Source organism: Ornithodoros turicata, unplaced genomic scaffold, assembly GCF_037126465.1.
Source record: "Ornithodoros turicata isolate Travis unplaced genomic scaffold, ASM3712646v1 Chromosome26, whole genome shotgun sequence".
In the NCBI taxonomy this organism is placed as follows: Eukaryota; Metazoa; Arthropoda; class Arachnida; order Ixodida; family Argasidae; genus Ornithodoros; species Ornithodoros turicata.
The window spans coordinates 361,001-375,289 of NW_026999348.1; positions in this window are offsets into that span (position 1 = coordinate 361,001).

Below are 14,289 nucleotides of genomic sequence, written 5' to 3' on the forward strand. Positions count from 1 at the left end.
GGGCATACTTTTTTGTGTCAATTTGGATATATGATAATTGACACAAAAAGGCGTACGCCCCTCTCTCTGCGAATCAGAAGCGGTGACTCGTTGATTCGTTGAAATGGTTGGCACAGAGCGCGCTATGCGGTAAAGTTCAGTTTTTAGATTATTCATGTGAATGATTGAATTGCGATAACCGGTATTCTCGAATTGTGTTACCTACACAGCATAGCACGCTGTGCTCCAAACTTTGCCAAAAATGATAGGGTTCTCGCTTCTGATTCCAAGAGAGAGAGAGAGAGAGAGAGAGAGAGTGGCGTACGCCTTTTTGTGTTAATTTGGATATGTGATAATTTACACAAAAAGGCGTACGCCCCTCTCTATCTTCGAATCAGCAGCGATAACCCTATCATTCGTTGCAAATGGTTGGCACAGAGCGCGCTATGCGGTGAAGTTCAGGTTTTACAGCGTACATGTGCGTGATTTCTCGGGGGGTTGCGATAGCCGGTATTCTGGAATTGTGTTAGCTACACTCTAAAAACAGAACTTCACCGCATAGCAACGCTGTGCTCAGCCATTGCCAAGAACGATAGGGTTATCGTTTGTGAATGATACGTGATATGGATGAAGTTCTGTTTTAGGGTGTACGCGATCGGCGTAGATTGGCGGTGGTAATTTCCTGACTTATGCCACGGGCTGCCACGTGTTGGCCACGGTACCGAGCGTGCTCACAAGGGCGCGCTATAATTTCTTTGTGTGTTGGGTGGGTGCATCCGCAATGGAATCCTGTTTTTCTTCGTTCATGAAGGCGGCAATAGGTGTGCGCTAAAAAGTTGATCATGTCGGCCGTGAAATCTTCGCGCAGCGTGTTTGCAATGTAACAAGCTCTGTGCATGTTGAGTCAGCGTATACAAGAATCCGTTGAATATTTACAGGTCGCTGCAGCCGTGATTGCAGTGACAGTATCCCTCGTTGCAACGGGTGGCTGTTGCAAAGCGCCATATGTTAATAGAAGCGACGTTGGGGACATCGGCGACGTCTTTTCATTCAGGAATCACACACATAGAATTATTCGTCGAGTCCGATCGCAGGTTTCCCCTACGAAACAAGTCCCCGCTTGTGTAAATAGATTTCCATCATGGAGAAGAATGGACGACGAGATTACAATGCCGAAAACCAGAAGCTCAATAAAAGTTACAGCAGAAATCGCTGTAGAGGTTGTCACTGAAATGTAACAGTGTTTGAGAGTTAATCGCCGGCATTCCTCGACGATGAGCAGTAGAGGCCTGTGGAGACCGATGTATCTGATGTACTTAGCAACCATAGCTCGTGTTTTCCCCTGACGAGGACACAATGAATAACTCTTCCCGCGCGGGTTATTGGAATTTTATCATGGCTGACTAGATGCTAATCATGGACATCTTTCATGAAGCCCTCGAACCAGTTGTTCTGGGGCCTATCTGTGTCTGTAGTGAAGTCTTCTCGTGACAATCACGGACATATTGTGTTCCTTCACGGTTTTTTCCGAAGATGATGCAGGTAGAGTAATTGAAGGGCTTGGCGAAAAAGGACCTCTTGATCGTGTCTGTAGAGAGCTCGAGTGCAACGTATACTAGCACGATGAGGATGGCGCCATAATTGCAGTCTACTTTAACAACGGATAGGTGGGGTAACTTCGCCAATCATCCTGGTGCTTACAATGGTACAGGGAAGATCCCAATGGAGGCTACTGAGGGATGCTCATCTGTTTTCTGTGGTAGGCAATTCGCCACGTCTACCCGATTCCCAGAGCACGATGGACTGTACACTCGTTCCTCTCCTGTGCCACAATCTTTCACCCTTCCATCTTCCCCCTCCCCTGGGTGCACTAAGCGCCATCTCCGAACAGGCTGACCGCACTTTTCCCAAACACCACTCTACTCCTCTATACGACACATGCATCGCTATCTTAGTCTGCAGGGGCTGAGGCGTGTTCTCCCTTGTCTATACTTTGACGGTGACTATAGCGATCGCTGAGATAGTTAGCACTAGTGCTCACAAAGTACACTTGCACACACACTCGTACGCACATCGCATATAGTAGATGGTGGCACCGGCACTTCGGCTCTCTTCTCTCTTCGTTCGCGACGAATCTCAAGTAAGGGCAGGTCCAGAACCTTACGTTACGTGGTGGTGGGGGGGAGGGGGGGGCGGTTTCTGAACAAGACTCAGATGATTCGTTCATAAATGCTGGCGCATGTCTGCATTCTTTTGAGTAAGCATCCCAGAACTATGAGCTGAGCACTCAGCGACTCACTCGCATTTGATCAGTAATTGAATTAAACTTTTAGATTTTCCCACTGCTAGTTACTTTTCTTCAATGGCCGTTCTAGATTTCATTTCAGACGCATTCGGAACTCCTCATTTACCAGCCAGACTCTTGAGCTAAAAATATTTCAGAAGAAAAAACGCGTCTTCGCGTGATGTTTTCGAGAAGGAATTGGTTTCGGCTTGTTTCGGAGCAGCGCACCAATACGACCCTTCGCTCAGCTATCCGACTTCTAGTTACGTGTTCAGCCCCCCCCCCCCCCCCCCCCCTGGTACACAGCGTTCGCGGTAGATTCGTTGTCATCATACCGAAGCTTCTCTTTCGACTGTACCTTACCTTCCGTTACACCCGCGTATGAACCAGGGGGATGAAAACGTTACTGACAGCCAAGGAGGAAGAGCGCATTGGTACGCCGCTCCGCACGAGAAATATGCTAACCGAAACCAACTAATCACTCGAAAGGACTGAAGTATCGACGCGGTGTTTTGCTGAAATGTCGCTAAAACAAAGGGTATGAAAACGTCTCACGTAAAATTTAAACGTTAGGAGTTCAATTAAGCGTGTGCCAATGAACGAATGAGTGGTCACTTTGTGGCCAGCGCCCCAAGGATGCTAACTGAAAAGAAAGTTTCCCGACGAACTCGACGGTCTCCGAATTATCCTGCCGAGGCATTTTCATGAGGCACGCCGCACCACCTTATATGTTCAACACGATCCGATAGGGGTTACCAAGTCATTCTGGATTTAAAGCAGAACATTAGGATCACATAGAAGACGGTTCGAAATAAATATAACACCAAACGTTGTTGTTACTGGGGAGCGCAATGCACAGCAATATCGTTCGCGTAGCACGTCTAGATACCCTTGCATTCTAAGGTAGCTACAATTTCACAGTAACCAACATCAGTAAAAGTTTATCCAAATGGCCAGGAATGGCAACTAACATGGAAAATCGGGGAGAGCAGTTGTTCTCTCCTGTGTGCTTTTCTGTGTCCGTGTTTTGTCTTCCTGGTGTTCCATATATCACAGTGTTAGTTAGCATAGGTGCCGACTGCTGGGAGAGTGGGCTTGGGGTCCTGGGCGCCCCAGAACTTTCCTGGGGGGTGGGGGGGCCCCCCGGAAAGTCTACCCAGCTGACACTTAAGGCGAACGTTTCGAGGGGTATCTTAAGAGCCGCGTTTCTAATGCTTGTGATCATGAACATCCAGTAAAAAATTGCCTTACAACGCCACAACAAGGAATTCTCGAACTCTGTGTATGAAGGGGAGGGGGGGGGGGGGCGTTGTGCCGCGGCACTCTACGACGGATTGAAAACTCGCCTCTTCACTCTTCGCTCTCACTTTCCACGTATACCAGTATTGGCCAGAGGTGCAACCCACCGTTGTTTGACGCTGCCCCAGTACCGCAGACCAAAGTACCGCTGAGAAAGAATTTATACACTGCTTACCCAAACTTCTACGCGTAGCTCGATGACGTAGACACACGTAGCACAACACAGCACTACACACACGACACCAGATGTGTTCACTTACCCCTGGTGCACTTTGACCGCATACATTAAAGCAGGACAGCCAAAGATGTCCTATGGAAGTTTTAATGCCGAGGCTCATCTGAGGCTGAAACGCCTTAGAAACGCTGAAAAACAAAAGAAACGCACTCTAAACCTCTCTACAGCTTCTTGCTCATTTCTAGACGTCTAGCCCCACCCTCTACCGCTGATTGTTTGCTTATGTCCCATACCCTTCGCTCATTGCACAGCTTATGCAACACTAATGTGTATTTTCTGTGTCCCTTTGCACTATATTTGACCGCAGAAACGCAATTTCCGCAACTTCCGCAACGTCATGGCAAACACAGCTTCTTGATTGACGAAACAAAAAAATAGAGCTAGAAATAGCGCTGAAAAAGTTGACAGGAGCTCAACATTGGTAAGCATTTTCTTCCATCACTTCTTAGTAGTGCGAGGAAGAAAAAACAGCACTGTTTACCAGCGCTACAAAGCAAAGTGTTGCGAAAGTGCCACTCCGTGAACAGAAGCGGTGATGGGGACGTCGGTAACGTCTGCTCATTCGGGAATTTCACTCATAAAACTAGTCCTCAAGTCCGATCGCAGTTTTCCCAGTTTGAAACAAGTCACCGGTATCCGGGAACTGAGGTTTACCATGTAGTATCAAAGGGATCAGTCGCAGATACAGCTGTGGGTTTTCTCCAACATGTGCTTGCTTAATAAACGTTTCGATCCATCTCCCGTGCTTTATATTTTATTGGCAGGCGTCAAAGGGAGGGGAGCGTACCTTCTCGCTGAAAGCCTAGTACCGAAGAAGGTAAAATCCCCAACGAAAGATAGAAACCGAAGCATGCAAACGTTGAATCGCCTAGGATAAAAAGGATACCCATGAAGTTCAATGTTGACGTGGTATTATCAATCCCGGAAAAACAGTCTAAGCTGTGGGCAAAAATTGGGAAAGCAAAAACCAGGTGGTCTAGGAATGGCGGATATGGGAAAAAGAACGTCACCAGCTGCGTTTGCTCGTTGCCACGGTAGTAGTGCTCCGAGCGCAGCTAAGCTGTGGTCGTGTATACACCAAGCAGCCAAGCGACGGCCAAGCGAGATGTTTCCTTAACGATTGGCTCAGAGAGCATGCTGCCTTTCTGAAATCTATGCATAGCGGGCACAGTAGCAGTTCACTGCAGGGGCTGCAGGTGGCGCCCTATACTAGAGAAAACGGTTGTTGTGGGGAGAGGCTTTGACTTGAAGGTACGTGAGATTTGGGACGTGCCTGGTATTATGATAATAATAATGATTGGGGTTTATGTCGCGAGACAACTGAGATCATGAGCGACGCCACCGCGGTTGGTCTGTGGATTGCTTTTGCCCATCTTAGGGTTCGTTAACGTGCGATGAAACTCGCCCCACGGCACCCCGTATTTAACGTGCCTCGTGGAAGACGGGGTGTTCAAGCAACTTGTACCCTGCCACCAAATTACTGGCGTCCTTGGGCAGGTTCGAACCCGCAATCTCGGCATCAGAAGGCGAACACGGTACCGACTGCCTGTATTATGAGTCCAGAGTGGACACCTGTGTAAAGATACTACGGTCTTATCTGTAGTAGTCTACCTTGACTCGCAGAGAGCTAAAGCCACAGAGAACATGAACGTTTATTTCTGGTCCCACGTTCGTCTTCATCATCTTCATCAGCTTAATTATCTTGCTCGTGCTCAGTCCACTACATTCCTCCCTTCAAGATGGGACGCATCCCGACGGAGGTTTGCGGTTTCTTTTACGGTACCGCGGCGGTCTGGGAAGGTCCTGTTCTTGGGCTGGCTTCTCTGACATCGTTGCCGTTGTAGTTGTGTCCGTTTCTGGCCAGGGCAATAGTTGAATAGACTTAGAGGATGCTGAGGTTAATCTGACTTACAGATGGTCAGCATGTACTCTGCCTTGCCTGCCATCGGTTAGCTGTACTTCGTACATGGGTCTGCCAATCATTGTGGTAACTGTTGCTTTTGTCCAGTGGCGTTTGTCCGACGGATCGGCAGTCCAGACAGCATCCCCAACACTGAAATCTCGTGCTTGTGATTTACGGTCATAATTTCCCTTCTGTCGGTTTCTTGCTCCCAGGAAACGTTGTTCCAAGCCAGGCCGGAGGAGGTCGAGGGCGGAGCGTAGTTGTCTTCCCATGAGGAGCATGGATGGTATTTGCCCTGTAGTTGCGTGCGGTGTAATGCGATACTGCACGAGAAACGACTGGATGGCATCTTCCTTAGTTCCTCCTCTCCGTAAAGCAGTCTTGCAGTAAGAGGCCTCTTACTATCTACGGCATATCCTATCAAAGCTCACAGGACAGCAAATTTGGCCAATGCTTATGTGACAGAGCCTCGTAGAACATGCAGCTTTTCTGTTGAATTAACACTACATCTCTGGTAGCCCCTTTAATGTCTGGAGGTAGGTGCATCATTTTACATTTAACCAGCAGTAATGTATAGCATCGCAAAAAAGGAAACAAGGGCTTAATCTCAACGCTGCATCAGCATCATCCATCATCTCACAATACCGTTGTTGTTGTCAGCCTCTGCACAAAGGCTTGAAACGGACCTTTTTTTTTCTTTTTCTTCTTTTCATTTCCCGTTGTCAAGTTATTTTGTCTTGGCATGTAGCTGTGAGATGTCAGTAGAAGCTATGAAGTCATCCTCTTTACTTCTTGAACTTGGATGAAGAAAGCACTGTTCTGGAAGATCCTAATTTGTTAGAGGCGTCGTAAAGGCATTAGTGTAAAAACCAGGTCCCTCAGCAAAATTGCCGCGCACACACGTACATTGTTTGATGCCGTTTCATGGATGGATGGGACTTGGATCAGCAGCACAGAACGTCAAAAGTGCACCTCAAGTTGGCTACGACAACCGCAAAAACCGCCGCCCTACAGCACACAAACAGTTCACAAACAGAGAGATAGAAGCAAACTGGGAAGTGGCTTATGGCGCTTATGTTACGGACAGAGGTACTGTTTGTATGTAGTGACTGTTTCTAACACCAGCACACAAACAGCGTCAGTTCTTCCTTGTAGTGATCCGGGTTCATAGTTTGCGAATTGTTCTGTGTCCAAAAATTGTAATAACATTATATGTATTTAAGTAATATACGTACCACTTGCGCCTGACCCTGTCGAGCTGCCTGCAGCTGTAATACACATGAAAACCAATCATGTCTACCACATTCCACAGTTTCAGTAACAGGGAAAGTTGTAAAATCAGTAACATGATAGCGCATCCGACAACGAGAAAAGCCAATCACGTTCATATGAATGACATCATGTTCTTTTACTTGTTTATTGTATTTTATTTATCTAGTTATTAATCATAGGTTAGGGGATACCTTACGTTGTACCGATTTCGTCTTTGGTTGCTAAGTTACTCACGCGCAAGAGTGACAGACCCGATTGGGAAACTACATTGACATTGTGACTTACTGTCGAAGTTGCTGGCTCGCTTTGTTCGTGGAACACTGTCGGAACGGCGTCAAGTTTCAATTCGTTCCTTTTTTGTGCCAATCCAAGTTGCACTTGCATGATGTTCTCATCCAGGTACACATTATCGGTGAAATGCGAGGAGCATACACGGACAGCATGAACACTCCTTGCTTCATCTGGATACCCGCTAGTGATGTAGCTGCTTCCAACTTTCGCTTCATCTGGGATCTGGCTGTAGCTGTATCCTTGGCGTGCGAAATCAAACATCGATGTTTTCGAAGGAAGTTTTCCTGGAGTCAGGAACGCTGCGTCGGTTTCCAAACGACATCTCACGCGAAGGATGCAAGCGTAGAGATAGTATCCGCGTCACTAGAAAGTGTCACATGTGAATACGGGCGACGTGCCGGAAAAAAACAAAGCAGCCCCAGACTCGGCGGCAGACGACAGCGTCCTTCACAGCGGATTAGCCAGATTCCACCTTGCGTCACGCGATGTTCTTGGCGCTGGCGCTTTCGAGGATCAAAACGAAACCGGATCTTTTAAATTCGATTCCTCATCACCCGGTCCGTTTTGGAAGGAGAAAATTTGTCGAATAGCTCGTGGTAGTGTACCGAACACATTGGTATCGGATTCGTAACCACGGTTCCGGATTCGACAGTCCCTTTAAGATGTACCGCCACGATATCAACCAGATTGACGTCATCTTGTATGGACTTTTCAAACTGAAGGTCTAGTCCCATTGGTAGACGTGACAAACCATCACCATTTCCAATTGCAGTCGAAGACTTGTATACAATGTTGTAGGAATAGTTTTGTTTATTTATTTATTGTATGTACGTCAAAGGTCGGAAGAGCGGGTACAACATAACGGAGTGGAGCATAGCAGAACAAACGAACATAAGAGAAAGTCAGGCACGTGATACATCCCATGGGATACAATGGGCAAGAATGTATGTACAAGGTCACACGGCACAAACAGAAAAGCACCAAAAGTTAGATAACACGCTGAGTAAGGAGAGGATTAACTAGCGCGAGCAGAATAAATCGTGGATTGCTTGCTTAAAAGTCAAATGATCACTAATTATAGCAATGTCATGAGGAAGATCGTTCCACCAGCGTGAAGTTCGCGGAACATAAGATTCGGAAAAACGCCGAGTATTACATCGGTATTCTCTAACCTTAAACGCATGATCCACACGGTGAGATATATGTTCGATCCACCCGGTGTGGTTGGGATCATCGAGGGGCTTAAGCTACGCTTCAGCTCTGGGGTCGCCAATGTTAACAGCAAATTTCTCAAAAGCACAAAGTTCTAATCATCCGTGATACTGACAAAATTGTTCGAGCAGTCCCTGGAGTTTGGAACGTTGCCCCATGCCTGGAAGACCGAAATGGTTATACCAGTCCGCAAATCGGGTAGCGTGAACCAAGCAGCCAACTTTCGCTCCATATCACTAACCAGTGCGCCATGCAAAATCATGGAACACATTATACACTCCCATCTAATCCGTCACCTTGAGTCGAACGCCTTTTTCACCCCATATCAGCACGGTTTTCGCAAGCAGTTTTCCTGCGAAACGCAGTTAGCAGCCTTCTCTCATGACATCCTCCGCTATATTGACATTGGATTAGAAGTCGGCTGTATATTTCTCGACTTCAGTAAAGCTTTCGACAAGGTATCCCATAGCCATTTACTTGCGAAACTTTCCCACCTTAATATCGACACTCAAATCCTGGCCTGGATCCAGGTGTTCCTGATTGATCGCTCGCAATTTGTCCACGTGAACAATACCAATTCTTCATTTGCACCTGTAGTATCAGGAGTTCCCCACGGCTCCGTTCTAGGTCCACTACTTTTCCTTATCTTCATCAATGACTTGCCGACCCTCGTTTCCTCCACTATGCGACTCTATGCCGATGACTGTCATATACACTCCTACTGCCAACAACCTCGATACTAACCAGCTACAGTCCGGCCTAGCCTCTATTGCGACCTGGTGTTCCACTTGGTCCATGGAGTTGAACATCAGTAAGTGCAAGCATCTGGGAATCTCTCGATCCGCAAACCATCCGCCCTAGTTGAATACAACATTAGTGGTGTGATCCTTGAAAGAGTATCCACGTTCAAGAACCTAGGTCTCCACACATCGTCTAACCTGTCATAGAAAACTCACATAGCCTATATATGCGGTCATGCAAACTCAGCTTCATTCTGGGTTCAGCTGGGTTTCATTCGCCGCTCGTTTCATCAAGCTCCTACCAATGTGAAGCTTCACCTGTATAAATCACTCGTTCGACCCAAACTCGAATATGCGGTGTCGGTGAGGGACCCGACTACTGATAACCTAGTGAAAATGATCGAATCAGTACAAAATCGAGCTGCGCGTTTAATACTATCAAATTACAACCGCACATCTAGCGTAACACACATGAAACAACTTTTACACTTATCACCTCTCACGCATCGCCGTAAAATGGCCCGTCTCATCCTATTCCAAAAAATATACTACACTCTTAGCTCGGTACCCTTTAGTAAAGGGTAACAAATCGCAATATTTTACCCTCTATTTCAGAAGCTACAGGTACCCTCTGAGCAGTACCTTTTATAAAAGTTACAAGGAAACCCACTAATTAGAGGTTACTGCCCTCAATCCAGCACCTGCCCGTAAAGGTTACGCCAACGTGCGGCTTTTTATACAGGATGTTCATTTTTATTCGCAACAGAGTAGCGCTCATTTGGCAGGTGGGTTATGTGAATTTTTGCTAATTAATCGATCCGTAGTTACAAACACATGCGTCAGGAAATGTCGGAAATGTTTGTAACTACGGATGGGCTAATTTGCGAAAATTAACATAACCCACCTGTCAAATGAGCGCTGGTGTGATGCGAATAAAAACAAACACCCTGTGCGTGGGATATCGACAGACATTTACAGAACACACCAAGGTACCAAAATGAACCAGCAGAAAAGGAGATCTTGAACATATGTATATTACAAAAACAGAAGTCTGTCGAGAGGTGACACATTGTGCACAAGTGCGATTCTGATGTGAGGAGAACCATGGTCGCTTTACCATGTATGTGGAAAAAAGAACTGTCTTCTAAGTGAGAAGCAATGCATAAAAGTGCGAGGAAGCCAGCGAGTCAAAACAACTGACCTATGTTTGCTAAGCTGAACAGACCCAACGAAATGGAGAATTGCAGCAGAAAAAAAATTATTCCACATTCGTGTTGCAGAGGCGAGCGCAAATGGCAATACAGTATTACATAAAACGCACACAACCTTGAGGAATATGAGTGTACAGTAACGCAGGAGACACTACATTACTGCGTTATCAGCATTGGAGGCGCTCTGGGACGAGTTTGTGAGATACTGCATTACGCTGGTGACGGTGTGTGAACCTGCATGTGGGATCCTGGGAACAAAAGTTTGGGCAGTGAGAGTTACGGAACCATTCAAATCCGTACAAAGCACAAGGTACAAAGCAGCATAAATGCGGGAAGGCGTTCACTCACTCCGCGATTGAGTCTTAGAATATCGTAAGAATACAACCAGTAGGAAGCTGCGAATTATATATCTCGATGCATATATCCGCAGCTCGCCAAATGCACGCCGGTGTATTGACTTGGCGACCAAGTAAGAGCAGAAAAGTAGCAAGCGTAAGTGGCGTTCATATGCAGGACCGCAAAACGTTTGCCATAATCACAACAAACATGCGCTAAGAGCTCTTGCTATGAAAATAACGCACGTACCTAGCACAAAATGTACACTTACCCAGTGTATGAAGTGTGTGAATTCGGGCTGCGGTGGTGACGTTCGTTTTCGGTTATATATTCTTTGCAATCTTCGCACTCACTACACTTTCCCCTGAGAACACCGAAAATATCCTTGTTTGCTAGCGACATCTAGTTTTTCCGTTGTTCCTGACGATACTATGATAAACGCGAGGAAAACCACTGATTAAAACAGATTAGACTTGTTAACGGACGGACGACGAGCGTTAAGCGTTTCAAGGAAATCGCTCTCAGTGTGGATAGACCTAGACCAGGCTCGGCTATACGCAGCGAAATCGGAAATCTTGGTGGTTGCGGCATTGACAATGGTTTTCCACCCTTTAGAAAGAAACATACTATCAGTATTCCAGACTGCGAACTTATAATCTGTGTTCATACAGCATTGATAACATGTAGTCGACGTATAGATGACGCTGAAACAGATAAAAATAACAGCGTAGATTCGCAACTGTCGTCTCGAATGGGAGGCTGAAACGCGGCATTATATTGAAAAACAGAAGGAAAACAAACGATAAGAAACTAACAAAGAAATTATCGTTGGAGATTTCGCTTAGAAGTTACAGTGTCGGAGTAGAGGGTGCATTTATAGGTTACAACAAGCTGTTTTTGTTTTTTCCGAGATGTAACTTGTATTCGTGTTGTAAAGACATGACTTTGGTCGCTTTTAACCTCTAAATATACGTTACAGTGGTGTAACCTATAAGAAATCTAGAAATCTACGTCTATATAGAAGTTACATGTTTCTAAAAGTTGCATTAAAAGGTACGGGTTTAAGAGTGTACCACGACGACCACGTTCTTTCGTCTTACCTATCTGCTCCACTATACATTTCAAAACGCATTGATCACGCACGGAAGGTCTTCGTGTACCCTTGCAACATTAATTCTTTCTCTGACTCATTTTTCATCCGCACGTCTCGTGAATGGAATTGTCTACCGTGTAACGTTGCTAATACCCGGGACTCATCTACCTTTAAAGTCACACTCGAAGACTTACTTCACCACCCTAACCACTAACATCACGCAGTGAGTGTGTCCTTTGTTCATGTAACTACATTTACATGTATTGCTAATTGCGTTTTTTTTGTGTGCTACATTTTGTATCTACAGAGCTGTATCCTTTGTCATATGCCTATTTGCTTGCCCCTCCCCTTTGCAATGCCTCACGGCCCTGAGCGTACTATAAATAACTAAATAAATATGGCTAGGGGGCAGTAGTATAGAGGAGTAGAGGTAGCTATTGTGGAATGTTTTGTGGAAAAGTAGCAGGGCAGAAATCCTACGACGAAGGGTCAATGTGGTTAAACCGAGCTTCAATTTTATCGCAGAGACTCTGCTGTCGGGACGATTGTCACAGGCTATGAACCAATCGGCCCGGTATTCAACCTTCTCCAAAGAGTCTATGAGGTATGCCTGATGAGGGTCCCATATCGCCGCGGCATATTGAAGCTTTGGCCTCACGAATGTCGTATAAGCTAACTTTTCCACCGACACTGGGGCCAGTCCCAGATTGCGCCGAAGGAATCCTAAGGCTTGATTAGCGGCAGCTATAGTCTGAGAGATGTGATGAGACCAAGAAAGGTTGCTGTTTAGATTAATCCCGAGGTACTTGTATGTTCAAGCAGAGACGAACCACAAGAATATTGAAATATTGTGGGGGTGGACCGCGTGAACGACATTGATTTACATTTATCGGCGTTAATAGGTAACTGCCATGAGGAGCACAAGGAAGCGATCTTATGAAGGTCATCTTGAAGTGCAATTTGTTCTGACGAGCTTGATACATGACAATAAATGACGCAATCATCAGCAAATAGGCGAATACGAGATGTCAATTCAGATGAAAGGTCATTAATGTAAATGAGAAAAAACAGGGGGCCAATGACCGAACCCTGAGGGATTCCGGAAGTTACTCGGTCGAGGACGCGGAATTGTTAACCAACACGAATTGCTTTCTGTTACTTAAAAAGTTCCGTATCCATGTAAGGATGAGCGGGTCGGTGTTCAATCCGGAAAGCTTTGATATTAAGCAAGCGTGTGGGACCCCGTCGAATGTCTTTAGCAAAGTCAGTAAATATGGCATCGCCCTGGCATCCGCCGTCCATGCTGCTCAATAAGTCATGTGTTAGACCAAGGAGTTGGGATTCGCATGAGTAGCCACGCCGGAACCCATGTTGGAAAGGGTAAAATAACTAATTTGTTTCTAGGAACGTCATTAAGTGAGACACTATTATATGCTCTAAAAAGTTACTAGTTCATGAGGATTAGGCCCCACCTCTGTAACCGATTTGCGGAGGTTACCCGAATACCTTTATACTAGGCATGTGCCAACCGATTCCGCGAATGCTCGAATCCTAGGCAGGGATTCGAGATTCGCGAATCCGAATCCCATTGCCCAAAACAGCGAATCGAATCTTTCGAATCCACAAACCACGTTCATCCCCCGGGGCTCGCAAAAACCACAACATAAAGCTCTCATTCTTAAGGTTTATTAGTTTCATGGAGGGAATTCAAACTCCCGAGCTTATGTATTTCCTGTAGTCGATAAACAATATGTTAAGTAGGTTACACTTGGGAAGAAGTATATGCCCAGACAGCACAAGATGTTGCAAATGTATTTCAAATGGGTTAGCTGCTGCCTCAGCGGCGAAACGTCCCACTACATCATTACTTATTGTTGTTGTTGCAAACGTTTTGCATCAATGTTACCTCAAAGTGCAACTGTTGCAGCGATGTTTCATGCCGGCATTCGTCGTTGTAGCAATATACTTGTTTCAATGTTCATGCTATGTCTCAAAGTTTGCATAAAGTTACCATTGCGATGATGTTACTGAAGCACTGTTGAATATGTGAGAATGTGGCGTTTACATTGTTGATGCAATGTTTTTGCCAGCAATGGCAATGCTGTGTTACAATTGCACTGCTTCCAAAAGCTTAATCAGCAAGATAAATTCAACGTTTGTGCAATATCTTTATTTCAATGTTTTTGCCGTATTTGAAAGATGGGTAGTGCTAACAGTGTGACTGTACTTCCGAAGCAATGTGTATTCTGACTCCAACATAACTCTCAGAAACTGACCAGTCAGAAAGATAAACCTCGCAAAGAGGTGAAAAGACTGTGCTTATTTCACCCACAATAGATAGCAGAAAAGAACGACCGAACAGTATGCTCGAGCATGGAATAATACGCGTGAGCTTTGAAGACAAAGATAATGCATGACTAATGTGCTGGCGCCA